Source organism: Macaca mulatta, chromosome 18, assembly GCF_049350105.2.
Source record: "Macaca mulatta isolate MMU2019108-1 chromosome 18, T2T-MMU8v2.0, whole genome shotgun sequence".
NCBI lineage: Eukaryota > Metazoa > Chordata > Mammalia > Primates > Cercopithecidae > Macaca > Macaca mulatta.
The window spans coordinates 84,123,104-84,143,211 of record NC_133423.1 but is presented as its reverse complement, the minus strand read 5'-3'; the positions used below and the strand labels follow the sequence as shown (position 1 = coordinate 84,143,211).

The 20,108-nt window shown below is 50.6% G+C and overlaps 1 protein-coding gene and 2 long non-coding RNA genes across 32 annotated transcripts in view; all 3 read right to left on the bottom strand.

Annotated features, from left to right (window-relative positions):
• LDLRAD4 (low density lipoprotein receptor class A domain containing 4) overlaps positions 1-20,108 on the bottom strand; it is a 446,527-nt gene that overhangs the window by 178,361 nt on the left and 248,058 nt on the right.
• LOC144336563 (uncharacterized) lies at positions 1,540-6,080 on the bottom strand. Its single transcript, XR_013408451.1, has 2 exons — positions 3,815-6,080; positions 1,540-3,762 (listed from the first exon to the last, which is right to left on the bottom strand). It is a non-coding gene; the product is annotated as an uncharacterized LOC144336563 (long non-coding RNA).
• LOC144336565 (uncharacterized) lies at positions 12,332-17,083 on the bottom strand. The gene is made up of 2 exons (XR_013408453.1): positions 13,916-17,083; positions 12,332-12,464 (listed from the first exon to the last, which is right to left on the bottom strand). It is a non-coding gene; the product is annotated as an uncharacterized LOC144336565 (long non-coding RNA).

Genomic DNA, 20,108 nt, shown 5'->3' with positions numbered 1-20,108 from the left:
AGGGTGAACGGGTAACAAGACAGAGGACGGAGTGGAGGGTGAACGGGTAACAAGACAGAGGGACGGAGTGGGAGGGTGAACGGGTAACAAGACAGAGGACGGAGTGGAGGGTGAACGGGTAAGAAGACAGAGTGGACGGAGTGGAGGGTGAACGGGTAACAAGACAGAGGGACGGAGTGGGAGGGTGAACGGGTAACAAGACAGAGGACGGAGTGGAGGGTGAACGGGTAAGAAGACAGAGTGGACGGAGTGGAGGGTGAACGGGTAACAAGACAGAGGGACGGAGTGGAGGGTGAACGGGTAAGAAGACAGAGTGGACGGAGTGGGAGGGTGAACGGGTAAGAAGACAGAGGGGACGGAGTGGGAGGGTGAACGGGTAACAAGACAGAGGGACGGAGTGGGAGGGTGAACGGGTAACAAGACAGAGGGACGGAGTGGGAGGGTGAACGGGTAACAAGACAGAGGGGACGGAGTGGGAGGGTGAATGGGTAAGAAGACAGAGGGGACGGAGTGGAGGGTGAACAGGTAAGAAGACAGAGGGGACGGAGTGGGAGGGTGAACGGGTAACAAGACAGAGGGACGGAGTGGGAGGGTGAACGGGTAACAAGACAGAGGGACGGAGTGGAGGGTGAACGGGTAACAAGACAGAGGGACGGAGTGGGAGGGTGAACGGGTAACAAGACAGAGGGGACGGAGTGGGAGGGTGAACGGGTAACAAGACAGAGGGGACGGAGTGGAGGGTGAACAGGTAACAAGACAGAGGGGACGGAGTGGGAGGGTGAACGGGTAAGAAGACAGAGGGGATGGAGTGGGAGGGTGAACGGGTAACAAGACAGAGGGGACGGAGTGGGAGGGTGAACAGACCGGAGCAGCCGCCAGGCGGGTCTCTCATGGGCTCGGAGGACGCCCAAACCCTCAGACCTGGCACCCAGCCTGGACCAGGTCGGGATCCTGCGGGCTCCCCGGGGCGGCCCCTGTGTGTATTCTAATGTGTTTGCAGCAGCGAACAGAGCTGCACTGTTATGCTGGAACATTTCATGAACCTCAAGTCTTTTATCTGAAATCGAAGCTTAAATGGCTTCTTTTAACTACTGGCTCGTGGGCCAGCCCTATCCAGTGGCTGAATAAAAAGGAGAAAGGCCGTGCTGTCCCATTTGCAGGCTTCAATGAGCTCGACAGCCCCGGGATCTCAGAGGGCAGAGAGCTGATCTGGTTGCAGGACTTCAAAGACAACGGGTGCAGGAGCCCGCACCGCCTCGGACTGGCTGTGGCCAAGCCCCAGCTGGCCCAGGCCCGTCCACCCTGGGTCTGGGGAGGGGGCTGGCTGGGCGGCGGGCGGCATCTTCCAGTGGGAAGGTGAGTTTTACCCAAACAAAACAAAACGCATCTGCCTACAGTTAAGAGTCCAGTTTCTCTGCACCGAAGGGGGAAATCGTGCATTTATGACCAGAGCTTCCTTCTTCCCATGACCTCCCCTTGTAAGATTGTGTCTTCTCTGGGAACGACTAGGTATTAATTATACGGTAAATGCTTTCTATAGTGCCAAAGACTCTATACATGCCTGAAAGAAAAAAGAAAAATAAAGCAAACGCTGTTCTTCAAGAAAAATGGAGTCTCGCCAGTGAGAAATTCTTAAGAAACAGGAGAATCTGGCTCGGCAGAAGCCACGGGGCCATCCCAGAGAGCGCCATGAGCTGCCCCACCCTGCTTCCAGCACCTCCCCTTCACCCGGCAGCCCCCTCTGCCATCCCGAGGCTGTCATCCCTCCATCCCCCCCAGCTCCACGGGGCCCTCCAGTGCTCCAGGCCACTGACCTGAGTGGATCCCTGAACCAGTAGCATCAACATCACTCTCGGCAACCTTGCCGGAAATGCAAATTCTCAGAACACCCCAGACCTTCTGAATCGCACACAGCGACGGGATGTACAAGAGCTGGAGCACCAGTGCCTGGGCCTTTCCCTCCCCTCTCCTCTCCATTACTGAAGAAAAACAACGCTACATCCCTTCCAGTGGGGAGCCCACGTGCACCGTGACACGCTGCAAAAGAAAAACAACGCTACATCCCTTCCAGTGGGGAGCCCACGTGCACCGTGACACGCTGCGCTGTGCGCATTCCATCGGCACCTCTGCTCAGTGTCCCGACACAGCAGACAGTGAGAGCGGCAGGGCAGGGCAAAGGGCAGGCCAGAGGCACCCTGGGCCACTCGGAGGCTGCAGAGGGCAGCCCTCTGCCCAAGGCAGACATGGTCTCACGGAGTGCCAGGCAATCTTGGGGCCCAACCACAAGCCAGTTAGGAAGGCCAGGGAGTATGACAACCACTGGTTAATGATGTCATAACACTCTGGGTGCTGCCTACTAATCATGGCATCATTAACAATCTCCAGGACTCTGCAAACAGATCCCCAAGTTTGCTCTTTCACCCACAGTAAAGACACTCCCACACTTTGTCTACAAACAAGCTTCGTTTCACCAGGGCAGCCTGGGCGTGGAGAGGTGAACGCAGTTGCAGTGGCCGGTAGAGAGGGAGAGGGTACGCGTCCTAACGGGTCTCTGTGGGCACATTGCTGGCCCAAGACACCGGGAGAAATGGATGTTGAGGGCAGGCAGCGTGTGGGGAGTGAGGTCAGTGCTATGTGCAGCCACGGAGGGTGGCCGGGATTCAGGGAAGCAGAACCGAGCCCAGCAGACACCCCTGCACCCCCACCCAGGCCCACACCAGAGCAGGAAGGCGGGAGTGCCATGACCGCAGGGCCAGCGCTCCATTTCCCACAACACGTCCCAACATGTGCCTCTGACGGACAGTGACTGACACACTAACTCATTCAACAAACATGCCTAGAGCTCACACTAGATGCCAGGCAGGGGCAGGGTGCCTTCCTACACATCTCACAGGGCTCAGGGCTCCAGGACGTTGGCCGTTCTGCTGTGGCAGATGTGAATTACGTGCCGTGAGGATGGTGGCCAAGCACTGGGTTGGTGAGGCGCCGGCGGAAGGATGAGAATCCGCATCTCAGCCTGACAGTCCGACTTTCTAACCCTCCTTATACACACTCCCAAATGCTGAAAACTTTATTTCCTCGTGAAACACGGCCATTCGTAAGAGGACAAACTCGCAGGTGAGAAAATACACAGGAAACGCTTATTTCTCTATGAAAACATGAGTCTGAGGAAAGCCAAGAGATTCTACAGACATTTCTGCAGCCCTCTACTGGAGACTTGCAAAGGTCTGCACGTGTACCCCTTCGGACGTCGTGTACCCCTTTGGACGTCGTGTACCCCTTCGGACGTCAAGGGTTTACCGAACACCATTTCCACACGGTCTATAGCTATGTCAGAGGGCAGCTACTCCACCATCATTTCTGATCCACACATGTCAGATGTTCGTCTGGAGAAGGAGAAATAAAACTCAATGTTGTTAATTGCACTCCAAAGAGTCCCACAATTTTTTCTAACTTTTTATTGTAGTAAAATGTATATAACAAATGTTGCCACTTTCATCATTTTTAGATTTATTTTTAGAGATGGAGTCTCACTATGTTGCCCAGGCTGGCCTCCGAATCCCTGGCTCAAACAATCCTCCCTCCTCAGCCTCCCAGTAACTGAGACACAATTCAGGGGTGTTACTAACATTTGCACTGCTGTGCCACTGTCACCACCATCCATTTCCAAATCTCTTCCCTGAACAGAAAACTCTGTAACCGTCACGCAGTAAAGTCTCCATTCTTCCCTCCCCCAGGCTCCGGTAACCTCTAATCTACTTCCTGTAAAGTCTCCATTCTTCCCTCCCCCAGGCTCCGGTAACCTCTAATCTACTTCCTGTCTCTATGAGCTTGTGTATGCTAGATATTTCACATAAGCAGTATCATATATTTGTCATATCAGAGATTTTAGTCACTGGCTTATTCCACTTAGCATAATGTTTTCCAGGGTTCATCCAAACTTCATTCCTTTTTCTGGCTGAGTAATATTTCATTGCATGGATATACCACATTTCTTGTCTCTCATCAGCTGATAGACTTGTAAGTTATTTCCACCCTCTGGCCGTTGTGAATAATTCTGTAGGAACAGTGGGTACAAATGTCCATTCCGGTCCTTGTTTTCAATTCCTGTGGTTGTACACCTAGAAGTGCAATTGTTGGGTCAAGTGGTAATTGTATGTTTAACGTGTAGAGAAACCATCAAACTGTTTTCCATAGTAGCTGCATCGTTTTAAACTCCTATCAGTAATAAAAAGGGACTCCAATTTCTCCACATCTTTGCCAATGCTTGTTATTTCCTGATTTTTTAAATCATAACCCCTCTGGTAGGTGTGAAGTGGTATCTCACTGTGGTTTTGATTTTCCTTTCTCAAATAACTAAGAATACTCGGTATGTTTTCATTTGTTTATTGGCTATGCATATCTTCTTTGGAGAAATGTCTATTTGCCCATTTTTGTGTTTGGTTATTTGTCCTTTTGTTGTTGAGTATTTTTTTGCAGTTCTTTATATATTCTGAATATTAAGCCCTCATCAGATAAATGACTTGCAAATATTTTCTCCCATTTTGTAGGATATCTTTTTACTTTCTTAATAATGTCTTTGGATGCACACAAGTCTTTCATTTTGATAAAGTCAAATTTATCTGTTTTTTTTGTTGTTGTTGTTCATACTTTAGGTGTCACAGCTGAGAACCCATTGCCATATCCAACATTATGGAAACTTACCCCTGTTTTCTCCTAAGAATTTTATGGTCTTGGCTCTTAAATGTAAGTCACTGATCCATTTCAGGCTCATTTTTGTATCTGACAGGAGACAGGGTCCAACTCCATTCTTTTGATGTGGAAACCCAGCTGCCCCAGCACCATCTGTTGAAAAGACAATTCTTTCCCATTAAATGAACTTGGAGCTACTATCAAAAATCGTCCGGCCATAGCTGTGTGGACGTCCGGACTCTCAGTTCTCTTCATAGTCTATGCATCTATCCTCAGGTCCACACCACACCGTGTGGATTACAGTACTTCTGTAAATTGTGAAACTGGGAAGTGTGAGTCCTCTGACTTTGTTCTTTCTCAAGACTGTGTTGGCTGTTAGGTGTGCCTTGAAAGTCTATATGAATCTTAAGATAAGCTTTTGCAAAAGGCTGTTAGAATTTTGATAGGGATTGTATTGCATCTGTAGACGGTTCTAGGTAGTACTGACATGTTAGCTACAGTAAGTCTTCTTACCCGTGAGTATGGAATATCTTTCCATTTAATTAGGTATTCTTCAATTTCGTCCAGCAATATTTTGTATTTTTTTCAGTGTACACATCTTTCTTGCTGGGTTAAATTTACTTCTAGGTATTTTATTCTTTTAGAGCTAATTTAAATGAAATGACTTTGTTAATTTCCTTTTCAGATTGTTCATGGCACATGTATAGAAACACACTTGATTTTTGCATGTTGATCTTGTTCCCAGCAATTCTGCTGAATTCATTTATTAGTTCTAGTAGCTTTCTTGTGGAGTCTTGGAGATATTCCACACATAAGACCATGTCATTTTTAACAGGGATAGTTTTCATTCTTTTCTTTGCAATTGGATGCCTTTTATTTCGTTTTCTTGTCTAGTTGCTCTGGTTAGAACCTGGAGTACAACGTTGAACAGCATCGGTAAAAGCGGGTATCATCTCTTGTTCCTTGTCTTAGGGGTTAAAGTGTTCACCACTGAGTATGGTGTTAGTAGGTTTTTCATAAATACCCTGCTACAGACTGAGTGTTTGTGTCCCCCTACAACTCTCATGTTGAAACCTAATTCCCAGTGTGAGCGTATTAGCAAGTGGAGGCTTCGGGAGGTGATTAGGTCATGAGGACAGAGCCCTCGTAAATGGGATTAGTGTCCTTACAAAAGAGATCCCAGAGAGCTGGCTGGCGCCTTCCACCGTGTGAAGATATAACAAGAATGTTCCGTCTATGAACCAGGAAACAGGCCCTCACCAGACACAGAATCTGGTGCCGCGATCTCAGACTTCTGACCTCCAGAACAACGAGAAATAAACCTCTGTTGTTTACGGGCCACCTTGTATATGGTGTTTTGTTAAAGGCGCCCAGCTGGACGAGGACACGCCCTTTACCTTGTTGAAGAAGTTCCTTCTATTTCTAGGGTTTTGTGTGTTTTTATAATCAAAGAAGGTTAGGATTTTGTCAAATGCCTTTTCTGTGTTTATTGAGATCTCATTTTTTTTTTTTTCATTCTATAAATGTGGTATATTGTATTGTTTGATTTTCTTTTTTTTTTTGTGAAACAAGGTCTCACTCTGTGACCCACGCTGGAGTGCCCTGGCATGATCACAGTTCACTGCAGCCTCAACCTCTGAGGCTCAGGTGATCCTCCCACCTCAGCCTCCTAAGCAGCTGGGACCAAAGGGACCCGCCACCACCCCCGGCTAATTTTTGTATTTTTTGTAGAAACAGGCTTTTGCCATGTTGTCCAGGCTGGTCTTGAACTCCTGGGTTCAAGCGATCCGCCCACCTCAGCTTCCCAAAGTGCTGGGATTACAGGCCTGAGCCACCGTGCCCAGCCCTGATTTTCTTACGTTGAACAATTCCATTATCCCTGAAAGAGATAACTAATTACAAACTATGTATTACTCTATGAAAATTATGCTCTGATCACCATTTTAAAGATTACTTCATTATTTCATTCAAGATATATTTATTTTGCACCCAGGCATTATTTTGAGCACTGAAGGCACAGCCTGGACTAAACAGTTATCTCTGCCTTCCTGTGAGAGGAGAGACAGAGAGTGAGTGAGGCAGGTATATATCAAGTATCTAGTCAGTGATAAGTGATAAGGAAAATAATATGGCAAAAACGGGGAAAAGAGTATGAAGAGGCTGAGATTCTAGACAGAGAGGCCTAACTTACAGCATCACGGCTTACACACGTGTCCACAACTCAACACTGCTTTCGAAACAGGAACACTTTTAGCAAAGAGGAAGAAATTGCCTCAACAGACTCAGTGTCTTTTCCACAACAATCATCCGCCAAGCCGCAGGCCCAACCAGGAAATCCCATTTCCTTTTGGCCTCGTGTCCTCCACCAACAGATCCAACCCCGATGCCAAACGCTGTGTGGTTTGTAGGTGTTGTGAGCCAATGCGGGCATGCCCAGGGCCAAAGGCTGCCCTCTGGAACCAGGGCAAGGTTGCAGACTCCATCAGACAACGAACGGAGCCTACTCCAAAATCAAATGCTCAACACATGCAGCTTTTCTCAGGCCCTTTACTCATTTCCACGGCTGAAAAGACTCAGGATGGGCATTTGTCCACAACTCCTACAGGCTAATTTCCTGACATATGAGTATTTAAGAAGTTATAAAAGGTTACATTATCTTTTCATTTTTGACAACTATATACTAACAGAACTTGAACACAGCCATCTGACCTTCAGAATCAATGAAATACGCAGCCTGAGAATAAAGAGAGGGCGTGCTGTTTGATGACCTGACGTCAACACCTAAGCAGCCACGAAGTGTGGCCTGAGCCGGAGCACAGAAATGAAAGGAAAATAAACTCAGATTTTAACAGCCAGATGTTACCCAGGTTAAACACAACCTCATTTAAATTACGAAATGACAAGATACTTATTAACAGCGATGGAGCCGTGAACAGAGCACGTCTCGGAGAAGCCCCCGTGAGCTCCGCGGCCTCACACCACCGTTTCCGGTGGGCAGCACCCCTCTTGGCTCGCGCCCTTCCTCCCGGCTCCCGCCACAGCAGACAGGAAGCACTGTGTGAGCAACAGGAACCCTGCGCTTCCTTGTCTTGTGCACTGGCCAACCAATTAGCATGTCACCATGAGGGGCAGATGCACATGAATATGGAGCACGGAGCCTCATTTTTCTGTTCAGTCTGTCAAGCCATGAATTCACTCATCCCATTTTGTCCTAAAACCTTGGGGTGGGGGTGGGGGTGGGGGCTGCAGCGAAGGAGGGTTTCAAAAGCCCCATCTACAGGGATGTGAAAAAAAAGAAAAAAAAAGTCAGGCTCTGTCAGCCCTAAAGGGCATTTCTAAGAGCAATGGTACCATCTTTCCATATCCAGGTGCACTTCCCTGTGGAAGGTTCTAGACACACTGGCCGCTCAGATTATTCCCTGTGGCAGACAGTGGTATTGTTACATGTGCTCTCCACTTGTGTAAAGAAAAGGGAAGACCTGATCTAAGAGTTTTGAGGCTGAAAGATATAGCAGGTATAACCAGACATTTAACATGAAAAACCCAAAGATCCAGATGAGATGACTGGTTGACATAAGCTCCGATAAAGGTACAGAAATGAAAATATGCAATGCCTAATTCTACTGATCGGATTAGAGCAATTTCTATTGAAAATTACTATTCTTTGCTCACAACACAGTTTAAAGCAATGTAAACACATTCCTATTGCTACTGTGCCCAAATACTTCTCTGCCGAGCTATTAGCCATCGTTTCATTTTATAAAAACCATAATAGAAAATGTGGCCAAACAGATAGTGGAGTGTTCCCAGCAATATGGAGAAACAGTTGTGTTTATGCAGAGATTAGTCTTTCAAATTGAGAGATCTCCAAAGCTCCATTTGTACTTGAAAGGCTTGTCTTTTTGTTACCCAGTAAATAGCTCATTCATATTCTACAAAGAAAACCCTCTAAATTGGGAGAAATAGCCATATTTAACATTAGGTAGGGAAATGGGGCTGAAAGCGAGAAAAGAAGTCTATTTCCCCCAGTTTCTTGGACTAGATTAAAGCTTTCCTTTATAATTTAAAACAGCCTCTGTTTTCTCCACATATAAGAGGCAGAAATTTCATGAAAGGCTGAGAAGTTTATCCATTAATGCAGAAATTATGCCAAAGAACAAGTTAAGAAACACATTTTTAAAAAGCAATCTTGGGTCCTTTTCTCTTATTCTGCCGTACATGTTTCTGAGCTGCTGCAGCTCCCTTAAGACGGGGGTGGCTGTCAAGCTGGCCTGAAGTGTGGGTGCCACACAGGCCCCCATGCAGGGCTCTTTCTGCGAAGCCCCAGGGCGCCACGCGCTGTGGGGTGACTGCCCTGTCACTTGCCGTTAGTTACTCAGAATTAAAAATAAGTACCAGAATCGTGTGAATGAGGTGAACACTAGATGATGTAAATTAAAGCCATCCAAACGCATGATGTATTCCTTGCCATCTCAAAAAAATGACAATTTGGGAGATGAGAATATGTGTTAACAACTGTTTTTAAGCCTGTTTGAGCATAAAAATAACAGAATGGAGCTCTAGTGTTAATTTAGGGCAACGAAGGGAACGCAGAGAAGGCATCCTGTTCTCTTCGCCAGGCAGGTGCCCTGGGATGCTGGCGGGTTTGCTCCTCTGAACCCCAGGCTCAGGGGGCTGCACACTTCCAGAGAGCAGAGTGGGCAGGCAGCATGGCCTCCGAAAGAGGTACAGGAAGGGAAGGAAAGGAGAGAAAAGGAGAACTGGGGGAGAGGGAGGGAGCCTGGGAGCTGGTTGTCACCCATCCCTCAAGGCCAACCTTTAGGAGTCCAGGGAGGACATGGCCATGCCCAGGAAGAGCTCCCACTCCCTAGATGCACACACACGACACGTGTGATTCCAGAAACCCTGTGTGGCATCTTCAGGGGTCACTGATTGTTTCGTGGAGATTCTTGGTCTCGGGCCCCAGCGGGACCACAGGCAGGAAAATGCTCTGCTTGCCCTGTAAGCCGTCCCTGGCTGCTGCCCCTGGCGGTCGGGATCTGCCTTCAGCTTGCCCCAGGGAGTCCTGCAAAGGCCACTACAGCATGGCCACAGGTGTGTGAGGCTTCCAGGAATATCTCCGCATGACAGCATACTGTCCTCACGAGTCCAGGCCGTGGGCCGCCCTCCACTGGAAAGGCGGGACCTCTCTGGCTACATGGTTGTAGAAAAGCTCCCAGGCGGGGCTCTGCTCGGGCTCTCTGCATTTCTAGATGTCCTTGCTGTCCCTGCTCCGCCCGTGACAGCCACCACGACTGAGCCCACACTGGCCTCCTGGACTCCCACCTTCTGCACCGATACACGCCTTTCTTGGGCACTCTTCAAGGCTTAGCACAGAAGAATTAGTATCAGTTAAGGGAAGAAGATAAATTCTAATTCTGTAGCTCCCAGATTTCTTTTTTGGAATCATTAAAATCCAAAAAAATAGTTCCAACTGCTTATTGAACAGCGACTGTCTCACAGTCCTATGTAGAAGTCACCTTCCTTAGACCAAAGTTGGCATCTCATCCTGAAAACCAGCCCCTCCCTGACTGTTTGGTCTGGAGATCACATCACCAGGCACCCTGGCTCAACACCTGGATGCATCCCTGGCCTGGCTGTTTGGTCTGGAGGTCACATCACCAGGCACCCTGGCTCGACACCTGGATGCATCCCTGGCCTGGCTGTTTGGTCTGGAGGTCACATCACCAGGGACCCTGGCTCGACACCTGGATGCATCCCTGGCCTGGCTGTTTGGTCTGGAGGTCACATCACCACGCACCCTGGCTCGACACCTGGATGCATCCCTGGCCCGCTGCCCCGGGGCCCCGGGTCTAGCCGTCAGCCTGGTTGTCTCAGCCCAGAGTGCCTGCATGGACCCCTCGCTTCCCGGCCTCACTCCCACGGCCCCGGTCAGGCCTGTGGCACACCTGGCCCCTGGCATCAGTGTGCTTTCTGCCCAGTGTAACCACGGTGGACACCACCACCTGCTTTTTGGAGCACAGTGAAGGACTCCACCAAGTGCCTGCCCTGGTTCTGCTGTACTTGCAGCTGCCACGGGACCTGAAGCCAGCCCACCACTTTCACAGAATGAAGCTCTAGCTCATCCACCCAGCGAAGCAGTGACTCCACGAGGCAGGAGAACAGGATCTGGAGGACCGGAACCTAAGGCCGATTCACATCGACTTCCCAGAACGAAATCGGAAGGAAAACCCCAACTTCCCATATACCCGAGTAACACAAGCACCAGCGGCGACTCCCTCGCAGCCCCGCCCCTCGCACTTTGTCTGTGTGGCGGATGAAAACCTGAAAGTACCTCTGATCGGACCCCGCCCACCCCGCCCACAACCAATCAGGCTGGTCAGGAGCCAAGTCTTCATCTGCATAGGGTGTGACTTTGTAACTTCACTGTAGCCTCTGATTGGTCACTTTCTGCAACCAATCAGACATCTGCACAGGGTGTGACTTTGTAACTTTGCTTCAGCCTCTGATTGGTCACTTTCTGCAACCAATCAGACATCTGCACAGGGTGTGACTTTCTAACTCTGCTTCAGCCTCTGATTGGTCCCCCCCGCAACCAATCAGACTGATCACAGGCCACTAGTTAATTTACATACGGTGTACACCAAGTAACCAATGGGAAACCGCCAGAGGGTCTTTAAAGCCCAGAAAATTCTGTATCCAGGCTCAGGAGCCGCGTGCTGGGGCATGCCACCGCCCTGTGGAGTGTACTTCGTTTTCAGTAAATCTCTGCTTGTGTTGCTTTATTCTTTCCTTGCTTTGTTTGTGTGTTTTGTCTGATTCTTTGTTCAAGATGCCAAGAACCAGGACACCCTCAACCAGTAACACACACTCTGCTTCTTCAATGACATTTGTGTTCCTAGAATCCTGGTTTCCCTCAGTCAGGTCTGTGTCCCCATCCCCACGTCTTCCTCGCTCTTCTTGGCCTTTGTTTACAATGTCCTCCTGCTCCCCCACGGTTCCCCCAGACCTCAAAACCCACGCGGTCCCCAAGGCTATCTGCCCTCCTCAGGCCCTGGCCATGGAGAGCCTCCCGATCTTCTGTACGAGCCCGGCACGGACACATTCATCTGCATGACAGACATCACGGGGCACCTTCTGCGAGTGGGCGCTGGGGGCCAAGGCCAGCCCACCTCAGTTCCCACGGTCCTGGGAGGCGGCAAGCCAGGCCACCCCAGCACGGCGAGGCGGGCACCGTGCTCACTCCTAACAGCGGGCAAAGGTTGGTGCAGTGGGGGCTGCAGAAGGGCTCCGGCCATGCAGACGGCGGCATGGAGGGCTGTTCCAGGCAGAGGCGCCTACGACACCCCAGTGGGCTGACTCATTTGGTGTTGGAAGAAAAGGGGAGTACAATTTTATTTTCATTTTGCTCTTCAGCAAAATCTATAATTTTGTGTTTATCTTAGGAAGTTTATGGTAGTATATGTATATAATATTAAATACACATATAATGGGGATTATCCCCCAAATCTTTTACCAAAAAGAGACACGTGTTCCAAAAACTCAGGAGGTATGAACTGTCTGCCTTAAATACCCTCATCACTAATTGTCCTTTTTTGGTCCCTCTCAGCAGCACTACCTTCTCATCAGATATGAAGAATTTTCTTTTTCTTTACTCAGCACCAAATCTCTTAGAAAATACAAAACAGACACATGGCTTTGTCAGACGACATGGGTCCACCCTAATGCACTGCTCTAAAACTATCCATTAAGGACAGGTGCGTGGCTCACGCCTGTAATCCCAGCACTTTGGGAGGCTGAGGCAGGAGAAATGCTTGTGCCCGGAGTTCCAGATCACCTGGGCAAAATGGTGAGACCCCATCTCTACAAAAAACACAAAAATTGGCCAGGCATGGTGGCGTGTGCCTGTAGTTCCAGTTACTCAGGAGGCTGAGACAGAAGGATCCCTTAAGCCCAGAAGTTCAAAGATGCAGTGAATTGTGATAGCGCCACTGCACTCAAGCCTGGGCAAGACAGTGAGGCTCTGGCTCTTAAAAAAAAAAAAAATTAAAAATAAAAACTACCAATTTAGGAAAATAATGTTCATTAACTACTATTTTCAAACATGTCCCTATTGCTACAATATATTGTTTCCTCGCAAAGCACCTCCCCTTTGTGTTCCTCTTCAAAAGCAAGCTGGAGAAACTGCAGTGAAATGACAATGACTGTGGCGTGACGACGTGGGGGCGGCGGCTCTGGCTCTAGCTCAGTCATTGGCTGTGGAATGTTAACCGTGTGACAGGGCTGGATCCAGGGTGTGACCTCGGGCACAAACTTAGGGTGTGCTTACGCTGAGTTTGTGCACCTCTAATGGCGAGGCCGGGCTACGATTCATAGACTTGCCGCTGATGTAAATGTCCTGCATGGGCTCCGTAAAGTGCAAGCACTGCCTGAGAAAACGTAGACCCAGATGGGTTTTCTTCCTTTCATTTAAGCAATATCTTTCTATGGGCAAAACCGTATGTATCTCCTTCCTATTGCTGCTGTAACAAAGCTACTACAAACTCACTGGCTTAAGACACCGAGTTTGACTGGGCGTCGTGGCTCACAGCTGTAATCCCAGCACTTTGGGAGGCTGAGGGGGGCAGATTACCTGAGGCCAGGAGTTCGAGACCAGCCTGGCCAACATGGTGAAACCCCATCTCTACGAAAAATACAAAAATGAGCCGGGCATGGTGGCGGGCACCTGTACTTCCAGCTACTTGGGAGACTAAGGCAGGAGAATGGCTTGAACCTAGGAGGTGGAGGTTGCAGTGAGCTGAGATCACACACTGCACTCCAGCCTAGGCGAGAGTGAGACTCCATCTCAGGAAAAGAAAAGCAGAAAAAAAATCCAAAAACACCAAATGTTATTTTTTAATCTTTCTTTCTTTATGAGATAAGGTCTCAGTCTGTCACCAGGCTGGATAACAGTGGCACAATCATAGCTCACTGTAACCTCAAGCTCCTAGGCTCAAGTGATCCTCCTGCCTCAGCCTCCGGAGTAGCCGGCACCACAAGCATAACCTACCACGCCTGGCTTTTTTTTTTTTTGTAGAGATGGGGGTCTCACTACGTTGCCCAAGCTGGTTTTGAACTCCGGGCCTCAAGCGATTCTCCCACTTTGGCCTTCCAAAACCAAAATGCTGAGATTACAGGCGTGAGCCACCACACCTGGCCTTAAAACACAAATTGGTTACTTCACGGTTCTGTAGGTTGGGAATCCAAAACGAATTTCACTGGGTGAAAATCAACGAGGCGGCAGAGCTGTGTCCTTCCCAGAGCTCTAGGGGACAATGTTCATTTGCCTTTTCCGTCTTCTAGACGCTGCCCACATTCCTTGGCTTGAGGCCCCTTCCTCATCTGGAAAGCCAGCAACGGCAAGTCAAGTCCTTTTCACGTCGCATGGCTCTGATCCCTCTTTGGTGGTCACCTCTAGTTCTGACCACAGCTGGGAAAGCGTCTGTTTTGAGAGGACTCATGTCTCCAGGCCTGGATGGTCCAGGATAACTTCTGCATCTCAAGGTCCTTAGCGTTAATCATATCCGTCAAGTCCCTTTTGCTAACAAGGTGATACATTCACAGGTTCCAGGGATGAAGAAGTGGACACCTTTTATTGGGGGGTATTCTGTCTACCACATCTTTCATGCAAGTAGACAAAACAAACAAAACAAAGCAGTGAATGTTTGAAAACAGGCGCAGAGCTGCTCACATGAATAAATAATGTATGATTTTCACCTGGGCACATGCTCCAACCTGGCGCCAGCTCACAAGTCTGGTCAGGCAGGACACCCAGGATGGTGCCTGTGGAAACATTTATGCACAGAAGACTCATTCCCCTTCCTCAGCCACGGAAGCGAAGTCAGGTCTGTGCCACACCTGCTAACACATGGTGCTTCTGAAGCAGCGCGCCGCTCTCCTTAGTTGCTAAATTTGTTTTGCATGAATGGCATTCGGAATCCTCATCGCACAGCGTCAGCGCAACGGTGTAGGCCCCTCCATGGCTCCCGCTCGGCACCAGCAGCAGGTTCCTCGTCCGCGCTCCCCACGCCCAGGCCCTGTGCGTTCTGGAGGTTACAGTCCTGGTCCGGTTAGGAAACTTGCCTTTACCACACTTTTCAGCGAGAAATGAATGGGCCTGCTGGCCTCGCCATTAGGGAAAGCTACGAAGTCATGAGAACACGTATGAACGACCACCACCGTGGTGCCGGGATACATCATTTTCCAAGACCGTTCATGCACCTGTTCACTCCACAGGCAAACACTGAGTAAGTGATTTGCCACAACCCTGGGGCAGTGAAGGAAACTCCCTGCGCATGCTCCTGCCTTCATGGAGCTTACCACCACAAAGAGCTTCAGACCAGCACCGAAATAAGCCCACTGCACAGGTGGGGTTGGGGGTATCGAGGTATCGAGGCAGGGGGAGCTGCCTTCACAGCAGAGGGCCCCGGGGACGCTCGGGGAGGGCCTGTGAACTGAACCACGGGGAGAGGCGGTGGTGCTGTGATGTGCATCTATCTACCAGGCTTTCTTCCACGGCTCCTGGCTCGTGCACCCCACAGCCCTGTTACAGTCCTTCTGTCAGAAGGTCGGGTGCATCAGGCCTTAGGAAACAGAACCTCCCCAACCTTCTCCTGTCCTCCTTTCAGCTGCCTGCGAAACATCGCTCTCCCCCCGCCTTTCCTGTTGCTCACACGACCCTTCTCAGAGAACACCCCACCCGCACCGGTGGGGAAGAATGCTGACATCAAGAAGCGGCCACAAAAATCCAAGAGGACAGGGTTCGGGGAGCTTCTGAGAGCGGAACATGCAGAGGCCCGGGGAGGGCACAGGACTCCACATCTTCCCAAGCCCTGCCCCACGCAGCCCTTCATCTGTGTCCTTTGGGATATCCTTGGAGCAAACTGGTAAACGGAAACACGTGTTTCCCTGAGTTCTGTAGCCGCCCCCCCCACCCCCACAGCAAATTAATCAAACCTAGCGAGGGGGTTGTGGGAACCCCAACTTGAAGCCAGTCGGTCAGAAATTCCTGAGCCTGTACTTGCAACTGGAGTCTGAGGGGCAGCCTTAGGGACGGAGTCCCCAGCCTGTGGAGCTGATGCTACAGCAGGTGTCCACTGCTGGGCTGTGGGCAAGCCCCACACACCTGGCCACAGAAGTGTCCTTCTATGTGGACGACTGTCCTCTGCTCTCACACCAGAGGTGAGGGTTTTCCCCAGACAGACAGAAATCCCGGGAGCCGAGAAAGGAGGTGAGGCAGGAGTGGAAGGAATTTTGGATAGTGTTGTAAGCCACAGAATCTAGAAGAAACCACATGTCCCAGGAAAAACGAGTGGCGTCGTTCTGCTGACCCACGATTCACCGAGCCGGAAGCTGGGGCCCAAACCTGCACCGATAGCATCCATTGGTTTATGTCTGCAAATATAATAGTTTTCCCATTTCTATTTATATAAAATACCCTTTTAAAAAGCAAAATTATTATGAATACATGTGTATCTGATGGATCGGTGTGTACCTGTGTGTGCACACGGACCCTGCAGTGGACACTGAGGGACCAGAAATAAACAAAACACAGACTCTCCCTGGGAGGGATTTCCTCATCATCTAGTAAGAGAGAAGTCATTAAACACACAATTAAAATCCAACACGGTGTGTGCTGGAGGAATCCAGGGGCAATGCAGGAGCATCACAGAAAGAGAAAGGAAAGGCAATTGGCCGCTGAGACGTGGAGAGGGCCCGGAGAGCGTGACGCGTGCCCTTCACCAGAGCTGCCCAGGGAAACCCTGGCGAGGTGCACAGGAAGCAGGAGGGAAGGCGAGCGAGGGCACCCCGGTCGGGAAGGGGCGCCCCGTGCAGATGTGGCACGCTCAGGAAGGCAGGCAGACGGCGGGGGAACCGCTGCTAACGCTCCGTCTCCCCCTTCCAGGCAAAACGCGTGCCTGCTCCTCGCCCCCCACCGCAGCCAGTCATTTCGGTAATTATTTATTCACACCTCAAACCACAGCACCTGACACCTGGAACTCTGCCCCGTTTCCTGCCTAGGAGCCCGTGACAAGATGCCCCTTGGTTCTTGGAGACGTGTTCCTGCCACAGCAGTGACACCTTCACTTCTCCCATATGCTGGGAGCCAAGCAACGACACGTTTCCTAACAACGCAGACAGCGCGGGACACGGCGGGCGCTCCTGTCAGAAGTCCCGGCCGAACTTCCACACGGAATTCGGGGCAGTCGGACTTTGGAAGCCGGGGCTCTGAGTAAAACTGACTAATAAACAGGCTTATATGTTAAATGTTTGCTTTCCTCATAACCTTAAAAATATACAACTGCAATGTATCACCCATTTATCTTAGCGCCACCAAGAGTTGCTCAATTGTACGTTAAACCACCAGAAACGGCACCCAGTGTGGGGCTGAAGGCAGCTGAACTGGGGTTGCCAAGCCCCGGATTCTTCCCTGGGGCTGTGTGGAAGGAGGAAGCCGGGTGCACAGCTCTGCGCCAGCCACAGGGGAGGACATGACTCGGCCCCCTCTCCACCTTCTGCCTGTGTCTCCAGGGATCCAGCCGGCGCGTCAGAGCGAATGAGGATCCACCCTCAGAGCCGCCCGGGCTGCGGGAGGACACGGAGCTGCTCCTGGTGTCTCCTCTACCTGCTCACCCGGAGCAGGTGCCCCCACAGGCTCCAGCCTCTTCTCACCACGGCTACCCCAGGGCATCTCATGACCCTTACAGGCCTCACAGACGTCACAGCAAACTAGGAAAAAGCACCGCATCCCACCTGAGACAGTGAACTGCAGGTGACTGGACAAGCCCTCATGTTCTGTCAACATTTACTTAAATGTGTCGGTTTCAATTTGGCAGTTTTCACTTCCTGTTTTGGAAGCAGAATTTTTTTCAGGTCTCCAATATTTGCGTAAGTCCCCCAAAAGCTTGGAAACCCTAGGCCTCCTGCCTAAGTGCCCACTGGGTAAAATGACCTGCCTGCCAGCCCAGCCTGAGGAAAATCCCTGGTCCTGGTGCCAGGACACCTGGTGCCCCTCCCAGACAGCGCCTATGCCCCTCCCCAGCCCTAGCTCCCGCACATACAGGTGTCCAGCATCCACCAGCTTCACTTCCCTCGGAGGGACAGCCTTTGGACTGCCTAGCTCAGGGACTGTGTTTGCAGGGCTGTGATCGTCCACTCAACAAACGCGGACTGAGCCTGCCCTGCTCCCGCCGCGGGTGACCCAGCACTGCGTGCAGCCAAGGGGATGCCTGATGAATGAACACAACAGGACCAAGGCTGCTCCTGAGGGCTTGGAGTGGTCTGATCTCCAAAGGCAACACGACATCCCACACGTGCCCATACATCAGGGACTGTCACGGCAACACAGCGTCTCTGTCCTCCAGCACCTTCTGGACAGGCCGGGTCCTTCCCCAGCTCACCTGTGCCTGTGCCCGGACCTGCGGCTCAGGTGAATGCCCAGCCCGGGCCAGACGTGTCCTGCTGCTACCCTCTCTGCAGAGACAGGCGTCCCTCAGCGAGACAAACGCCACCCACCTGTAGGCAGATGGCCTCCGGCTGCCTTGTCTACTCACTGAGAGTATGTTTCATCCGATGGGTTTCCCCAAAGTAAGAGCAAGAAAATAAGGAGTGAGCTGCCTGGGCAGTAATAACAGCAAAAATGAAGAAGAGAATGGAGTCATTTGCCAGGCTGACCCAGGAAGCAAATGGAAGACAGCACTGCAAGCCAGACACTCAAAATTCCGTATTATTCACAACTTAATACAATTCACTTAAATCACCCCTTTAAATGTGGTATACTGGAATTCCTTCACAAATTTAGACAACACATTTAGAACCCCTTTCCAGTGCTCAGAAACTCCAACGAGATAAACATTAACCACAAACAGGATAGAATCCAATTTATTTTCATCAAACAACCGCACACTGTCATCATCGCTAACATTCCCTCCACGTGAGCACTGCGCCTGCTTGCGCATCTGACAGTCAGACAAAAAGGGGGCTTATATCATCGCAGAGCCAGAACGACAGCACACCTTATAAAGGAGGCAGGACGCCCCTTTCGGAGAACACCCCCGCGATAAACAAAACCACCATGAGACGCTGGGCGTGCACGGCGCAGCCTCCGGCTCTGTCCCCGCAGCCGGCGGCAGCGCCGGAGTGAACACCTGCAGTGTGAACGCGGCACCCATTAGCTCCCGCAGCCTGTTAGCATATTTTAATGCTGTGATCACAGCTTTCTATTTCCATCAAGGCGCCACGAGGTGCTAGACTCTGGATCACACATTGCGTCATTATCGTCCCCACCGAACAGATTACACAGCAGTACTAGGGACGGGGTGGAGAGGTAACGAGGGGCAACAGAGGGACGGGCAGGTGGAGCACTGGACGCCCTGCAGAGGATGGGTGGGCACCGCGCGGGGCTGGGGCTCTCATCTCAGCGGGGGCTCAAAGACATCGCATGCCCCGATGAACGTCTCTCAGACACCTGAAAATAATAACGTTATTTACAAAGAAACACCTCTCTTGGCTAAATGTTCCATCTAATACTTATCTCATTACAGTTAATAACAGAGGTCAAGTCACCATTTCAGGAAGCTTTTTTTTTTTTTTATTTTTTGCATCACAAGTGACTCCAGGGATCAAACCTGACTTCCTTGCCGGCAGCTCGAAAAATCAGGCTTGAGGTGTTAATAAACCAAGGTCACTAGGGAGTAGCAGAGCCGCTGACTCTTGATTTTAACTCATTCTTGTGATACGAAAAGTGCACAAATCCATTGTCATGTGTGACACAAGCACGTTTCAGGGCTGGGCCTCCAAGAAAAACATCATGAAGGGTCCTGCTCCTCTCGCGCCTCACACCCCAGGTTCACACACAGCAGGACACCAGTTCACGGACCCCTGCTTTCCGTAACGCGAGTCCATGCCCGTGACCACAGGCACGCCAGGAGCAATGCAAACCAAAGTCCACCATCATCTGTTTTCAAAAGGCAAGATAGCGGGGTCCTGCCTCTTTTAAAACGATGACTGTCCTTGTGATTCTTGCATTTCATTTGCACACGATGCAAATCCCGTGACCTCACGCTCGCTCGTGTGCACCCCCGCAGTGCTCCCCGTGCCGAGCAGAGCGCAAGCCCATCTCTGCGCCCTTTCTCTCCCTGGTCATTCGCACTTGGAAAGGGGCATTCCCTGTGGCATCCCCTGTGGTCCTCCTCACTCGCCCCAGGACGCTGCCTCTGGCCTTCCTGGAGGTTCCCACTGGGGGTCACCCCTCAGGCTGAGGCTGGACTCACTGCTGCTGACTTCCTTAATCCTAAGGAGGGGTCCAATGAGTGCTTATCACATCTGGTTGTTCTAACGATTAAATGGGATGACTCAAGTAAAGCACTTAGCAATTA